We start from the raw sequence: 7631 nt of genomic DNA, 5'->3' as shown, positions 1-7631 counted from the left end.
CAAATACCAGATAATAACAATCAATAACTAAAATATAGGAACTGATATTGTAACTAACTGCATTTAACAACTATATACTCTTAAGACTCGATTTCTGTTCTTTTGAGAACCTTTTTTTAATAAATAAAATAAATATTAAAATTACTGAAATAGGTCATTTTGAGAATTTTTACCGTTTTTCATTTTTAATCGTATCTCGTTTACAGTGTAAGGAGATATGACCATACTGTAAACGAGATAAGTTTAAAAATACGTCATTGACACAGTAAACGAGATATAATAAGACAAAAACATGGTTTCTATAAAAAGACCAACAAATCGTTAGTATTCTTCACAAAATCATCAAATCTTTCTTCTCCTCTCTTTTTCTTTCTAGAGATTTGAAAAAAAATGTCTAGTAGTAGTGATTTTTTTTGTTGTGATGGTTTATCCCAATTGTCGGATGACAAACAGTGACAGCGGGTGGGCCTCCTTGTGTCTGGGTGCACCTCCTTGGCACACCTTCGGCGATCAGGAATATCTATTGGAAGTTGCAGGACCTCCCTGGGCTGACTCGGCGTGGGCTGAACATCGTCAGGAAGTGTCGCAAGTCTAGGATCATCCAGCACATCCTCACCTGACAGATGTCTCACCCTACAGGCCTGCTGGTACCAGTCCCAATACTCCAATTTTGCGGTGGGCTAAATGGTGATCATGTGGCTGGCCTTAAACCGAGCCCTAAAACCGTCGTACCAGTCACGCAGCCTGGTGGGCCACCATACATCCTCTCCTCGTCCAGTACTGGTGAGAAACCGGTCGACATTGACCAGGTTGACCGGGACCGTCTGCTCACTTCCGAACTGGCGCGTCACCCAGTCAGACTGGTGAAACTCCACAATGTTGAAGCACACAAGTGGGACAACAGACAACCAAGTCCCCCACTCGCGAGGAGTCCTCACCCTCTCCGGAGTAATAGCCTGCAACCGATCATCAGCGTACGACGTCTAACGAATCTACAATGCACAACATCATATTGTCATAAGAAGCAACCACTACTAAATGAGGAAAAGGTGTAACATTAAACAAAGTAAAGATAATGGTAAACCTCGTCTAAAGCGAGTCGGTCTAACGACGTACGCCAGCGAAGAACCCTCTGTGCATGGTGGTCCCTAGTCTGCTATAACATCCCTATCAACTTGTTAAATAAACAAAAAATTTTACATATGTCAACCCATGCAGGTAAAAACAGAATTCAATAATTATAAATTAAAAAATCTCAAAATGCAAGTGGTTACCTCACTGCTAGTGGAAATGCAGAATCTGTCTGTCCTCAGGACACCATTGTGGAAACCTGTGGTATATCCAGGACGTGAGAAGCGGTGTGCAACCGGCAATGTCTGTCGTATCACGACGTGCTGCATGGCACAAGGAGTGGTACGTCCATGCAAGCACAGCAGACCCCCACGAAAGACCGCTGCACCTCCCAAAGTTCGCCAACAATGGTAACCACCTGATGTGTACCTAATTGTTGGACTTGTCGGTCATCAGATATCCACTTATCAGCAGCATGATATAGCACCTAGTGTACTGTCGGAGGGTGGCTGGATCGACGGTGCCTTACATCTGCCGGACTCGATCCCTAAGCCAGGTCATCTTAATGCTGAACGACTCCTTCCTCTGCGCACCCTGCTGCGCTGGAAGGGGCAGTCTGGCTCCTAGGAGTTCCTCCACGTAGCCACATGTCAGCCGCTGGTGCCAAATCTGGAAGTCACGAAGGCACCCACCCACTGGCTCTCCATCTGTGTGTAACCCAAGGCGGTACGCAACATCCTATAGAGTGATGGTGCACTCACCCCATGACAGGTGGAAAGTATTGGTCTCCGGACGCCACCGCTCCACAAATGCAGTAATTAGGAAGTTGTCAAAGATAAAGTCCCTGAACTACACTGTGTCACCAAACCCAACTTCCCTCAGGTAAGTGGTGTGCAAAAAGGGATTTCATACAGCTTAACCGACAAGTGCATCGGGCCATCCAAGTAATACCTCAAGTGAGTGTGGATCAATCCCACGAGGATTATCGGACTAAGCAAACAATGGTTGTTTGGTTGGACTTAGTCAGGCGAATCAGAAAAAAAGGGTTTGTGGTTGAAACACATAAAACAGTAAACAGGGAAATAAAGAAAGCAATAAATAGTTTGGTGTGAAAATAGAATCAGAAAGCAGTTAAGACTTTGGAGATGTTTATCTTTCCGGATTAAAGTTTCTTACCAACTATTTTAACTATGAGTGATTCATTCTATGGCAAACCATAAATGTCTAAACCCTAATCTCTTAGTGATTTAGCCTCCTCTAACCTTCATTAACCGCCATTCTCGTGGTCGCTTAATTCCAATTAGAAGGTGAAGTTCAGAAAACTAGTTTAGCGGCACGAAAATCCTAATTGCCTAAGACTAACAGGATTATATGTCACATATCCAAATTAGTTCATGAAATTAGCGAATTAAGAGGAATTTGTTTTCAAGCTGTAATTCAAGCGAGATAACTCTCTCTCGAGAATTACAAGAACTCATGTAGAAAAAGGTCATACTCTCGTTCCACCCAGTTCATAAGATTAAGAACAAAAACAATCCTTAGAATTGAATCAAAAAATTAATTAAAATAGAAGAATAATAGTTCTAATCCATAGAAATAAATAGAGTTTCTAACCTTAACCAAGACGTTTTGTTGCTCATGACTTACAGAGAAAACAGGGTTCTGAAAAGTGCAGAAGGAAGAAGATCCTAAACCTAAGTGATCTTTACCTTTAAATACTAATCTAATTTGAAACGGAAATAAAATAAAATAATAAATTCTAAAGCTAAAAATTATTGTTTTTAAATAAAAATTACAAAAAGAAAATAAACTATAATTAATAAATGCTAAATTCACTTAAGAAGTCAAAGAGAGGGTGAAATTGGTCAGCTACTGGCGTTTAATTCCAAAATGGGCGTTAAACGCCCCAAGGGGAGAGATGGCTTGCTGGCTTTGGTCCCTTGCTGGCGCTAAACACCAGCTGGGCGTTTAGTGCCCAGGGAAGGTGCTGCCAACCTTGTTTTGCTTCCAGAGCCAACCTTTTTCTTATTTCAGAGAATCTATAATACTTCTTTAAGTTTTTATTTCTCAAGAACCAATATTATCCACTTAAATGTCAAGTATGCATAGTTAATTCATACATTCAGAAACAGAAATAATGCCACCACATCAAATAACTCGAAAATCTTAAAATAAATAACTCAAATTCTCAAGCATTTTATTATTCTTTTCTTTTTAAAAATTTTGTTTAAACTCAGTGGGCAATACATGAGGCATCTTTCTTAAAGTAAACATAAAATACTAAAATAAAAAACTTAACTAGAAAATAAGAAAATCCTACTAGTAATCATGCAACTCAGAATAAAAAACAGAAATTAGAATGAAATACTGAAAAATAGGAAGCAGATAAAGGAGATAAGGGTGAAACTCAACCACCTCAGTCATGGTGGCTGCTGCTCTCTCCGGAGGGTCCTCTTTGGTACTTCAGCTCCTCCAACTCGTGCCCCTGCTTCTTCTGCTCCTCTGTTAGCTTATGAAGGATGGTGGACTAGCTCTTGTGCTCCTGCTTTAGCTGGTCCATAGTGGATATTAACTGCCCGATGGATACTGCCAGCTGAGTTCAGTACTCATGCGGAGGGAGATCTTGCCCTTGGGGCCATTCAGGCTGCTTCCTCTGAGGAGGGGGAACTAGCTTCTGAGTTGGTGCTTGCCCAGGTTCCCGAGTGTACTCCATGCTCTTCTTAGTGATTAGACTGTCAACTACAATTAGTATATCTCTATCAATCTTGACCTTGGCTGCCTCACATAAGTGGAATATAAGATGAGGGAACGCTAGCCTAGAGAGGGTTGAGGTCTTTGCTGCGATATTATAGATCTCCAAAGGGATCACTTGATGAACCTCTATCTCATTGCCAAGCATAATGCAGTAGATCATCACAGCTCGCCTCAGAGTGACCTCAGATCGGTTGCTAGTGGAGAGGATGGAGCACTAAATAAACTCCAGCCATTCTCTAGCAACTGGCTTGAGATCATTCCTTCTCAACTGAAATGGCCGGCCCTTGGCGTCCTTCTTCCATTGTACTCCAGGGAGACATATGTCCTTGAGTACTTGATCTAACCTCGGATCAACTTGGACTCTCCTATTGTAAGAGTGAGGGTTATCTCTAGATGGAGGCAACTGAAGTATCTCCCTCACTATTTCCAAGTCAAACTGCAGAGTCTTCCCTTGGACCATAGTGCGCCAAGTCTTAAATTCGGGGTGTTCCTTCTTGTGTTTGTCCGTCATCCATAGATTTCATAAAATTCTCGGATCTTTAGAACTCCAACTTCAGTTATGGGGTTGGCCAGAACTTCCCAACCTCTAATTCGAATTTGTTCTTAAATTTCTGAGTATTCATCAGCCTTCAATTCGAATTTCACTTCCGGTATCACCTTCTTCTTGCTAATGATATTATAGTAATGTTTCTCATGAAGCTTGGTGTAGAACTGGTGGAGCTCATGTGGTATTGTTGAGGGAGATTTTTCTTTCCTCTTTCTTGAAGAGGATTCTCCAACCTTTGGTGCCATGGAGAGTTTGAGCGGAGTGGCCCACCAACACCAAACTTAAAAATTTTGCTCGTCCTCGAGCAAAAAGAATAGAGAAGAGAAAGAGATAAAGGAAGATGAGAGTGAGAGGGATGCGAAGAGTGAAGGTGTGAGCAGATGTAAGAATTGAAGTGCTATTTATAGGGGTGAGGGAGGTGAATTCGGCCATGAGGGTGGGAAAGAAGAATTATGGAGTGAATTTTGTATTAATATGAAAATATATGAGTAGAATATGTGGTGATATGAAAAAAATTTGGACATGGAGGAAGATGACTAGTGGAAGAGAAGGGGGAAGATAAAATAAAAAAGATGTGGTATGAAAAAGATGTGAAATGGAAATAGTGAGATATGGATGAGATTTAGAAGATTTGGTGTGAAATTCACTCCTTGGTGGCACTAAACGCCCTCCCTGGCGTTTGGCGCCCAAGGGTCCTGACCATCTTGACCTTAACTTTCTAGAAAAGAGTTTGAGCCAAGAATTAAATAGTAAAATCTTCTGGCCGTGCTCAAATACCCTTGTAGCTATCTTTCTATCATGCCATTTTTGGCCTTTTCCTTGTAGAGCTTGGCATTCTCATAAGCAGAGTGTTGATGCGCATAAACTTGTTATGCTACGATTTTAGGAAATTGCACGAACGGCAAAATTCCTTCCGGCAAGTGCACCGGTTATCGTCAAGTAAAAACTCACAATAGAGTGAGGTCGAATCCCACAAGGATTGGTTGAATGAGCAATTCGAATTAGAAGTTTGTTTAGTTGAGCGAAATCAACTTTTGGATGTGAATTGCATAAAGTAAAGTAAATGTGGCAGGAAACGTAAATTGCAAGGAATTGAAATTGCATAAACTTAAATTGCGAGAATTAAGGTGCGAGAAAGTAAATTGCTGAAAGTAAAAGGGAATTGGGGTGATTGCATGAATTGAAATTGCAGAATGTAAATAGAAAGTGTAGATCAGAAATGGGGAGTTCATTGGGTGTTAGGAGATATTGAGATCTCCGAATCAAAACATTTTTATCTCTTCCTCAACCAATGCATTCATTGAATTTTGCTTGGCAATCTTATATGATTGGATCCCAATCCCTTGGCTCACCAATTCTCTCTAAAAACAAACAAATTCCCAATCCCTTGGTTTAAATGTTCATACGAAGAGATGATGCTCGATCACTGATTATACCACACAGTTTCAAGAACCACAATTTGGTAGGATTAAATGTCACAATATCCATCCAAACCCCAATCCAATTCACTGTGAGAAAGCTTCTCTAGCATGAATCCATCATTCCTTTCCCAAGGTTCCGAAGGATTCCAATTATGGGTAGTTTCTTTCCCAAGACAACTACCTAATGGAATTAGATCGAGAAGCTTTCTAACAAAATTCAAGAGAAAAGATTGAAGAAGAAGATAAAAACTATTATTGATTCATTGAATTACAATAGAGCTCCCTAACCCAATGAAAGGGGTTTAGTGAGTCATAGCTCTGAATTCAATTACAAAGTATGAAAAATAACAAAATGATCAAAAGTTCCAAAGTGTCCAAAAGTGCCAACTAACTTCAATTCTATCCTATTTATACACTTTCTAAATTGAGCTTCTGTTGAGTTTCTTAGGCTTTGAGGCTTTTTCTTGATTTCCTTTTGCTTTGGGTTTATGATCCATAATCCTGATGAGGCTGTGATCCAATTCTGTAACATTCATTGAGCAATTTTAGTGATAAACAAATAATGACACAAGACTCAACAAATTGAAGTTCCAGACTCATCAATTCTTCCGGCCCAATCCCATAAACCATGATATTCAATTGGGTTTCATACCATAATACGTTTAAGTTAATATTTGTGCTCAAATGCTAACTTAAACTTCAATATATTTGGCCCAGAAACCCTTTCAAAAGGTGGCGTTTAAGTTGAAGTTTAAGTTTCAGTTTAAGGTTAAACTGAAACTTAAACGTGGAATTGGAAGAAAGCAACCCAGGAGTGTAAAATGTCGAACACGTTTAAGCTTCAGTTTAAGGTTAAACTGAAGCTTAAACGTGGAAATGAAGAAAACAACCCTGGAGGAGCAATTGGTTCGAACACGTTTAACCTCCAGTTTAAGGTTAAACTGGAGGTTAAACGTGGAAAATGAGAAGGCAACCCTGGAGGAGAGAAATAGTCGAACACGTTTAACCTCCAGTTTAAGGTTAAACTGGAGGTTAAACGTGGAAATGCTCCTGGTGCCTCTCTTGCTTCTGGCGTTTAACCTCCAGTTTAAGGTTAAACTGGAGGTTAAACGTGGAATTGCTCCTTGGTGAGAAAAAGTGTCGAACACGTTTAACCTCCAGTTTAAGGTTAAACTGGAGGTTAAACGTGGAAATGCTCCTTTAGTTCAATTCTCATTCTGGCGTTTAACCTCCAGTTTAAGGTTAAACTGGAGGTTAAACGTGGAAATGCTTCTTAGTGCCTTTCCCATTCTGGCGTTTAACTTCCAGTTTAAGGTTAAACTGGAGGTTAAACGCCAGTTACAGCATTTCCTCCTTTCTCATGATTCTGGCGTTTAAGCTCCACATTTGATATTCAAGCTTCTTTTATTGATTTTGTTGCTTCCTTGCCTAGCCTCTTCTTCCCTGAAATCATCCAAACAATTGCATCAAAGTCTTGCAAAATTTCATGAGAAATCATCCATTCATAGCATTCAAGTAATATAACTAAAAACTCATGGAATTTGCATCAAAATCATACTGTTTGGATGGTTCATTGCTTTGTTGTTCATTTAACCATTCTTGGTTACTTTAAGCTCAAGAAAATGCATAAAACAACTAAAACTAACAGAAAAATGCTAGTGAAACTAGCCTAAGATGCCTTGGCATCACAACACCAAACTTAATACTTGCTTGTCCCTAAGCAAGTCCTCAGTTATTTGAGAAGAAAGTATGAAACAGAAAGCAATTACATTGGCTATATTAGCAAGCATTTGAAGTTCATCAGAAGGGTTTTATGCAGAAAGTTGCAACATCACTTT

The sequence above is a fragment of the Arachis stenosperma genome, chromosome 8 (assembly GCF_014773155.1).
Source record: "Arachis stenosperma cultivar V10309 chromosome 8, arast.V10309.gnm1.PFL2, whole genome shotgun sequence".
Taxonomy (NCBI): domain Eukaryota; kingdom Viridiplantae; phylum Streptophyta; class Magnoliopsida; order Fabales; family Fabaceae; genus Arachis; species Arachis stenosperma.
Note: the sequence above shows the minus strand (reverse complement) of the source record.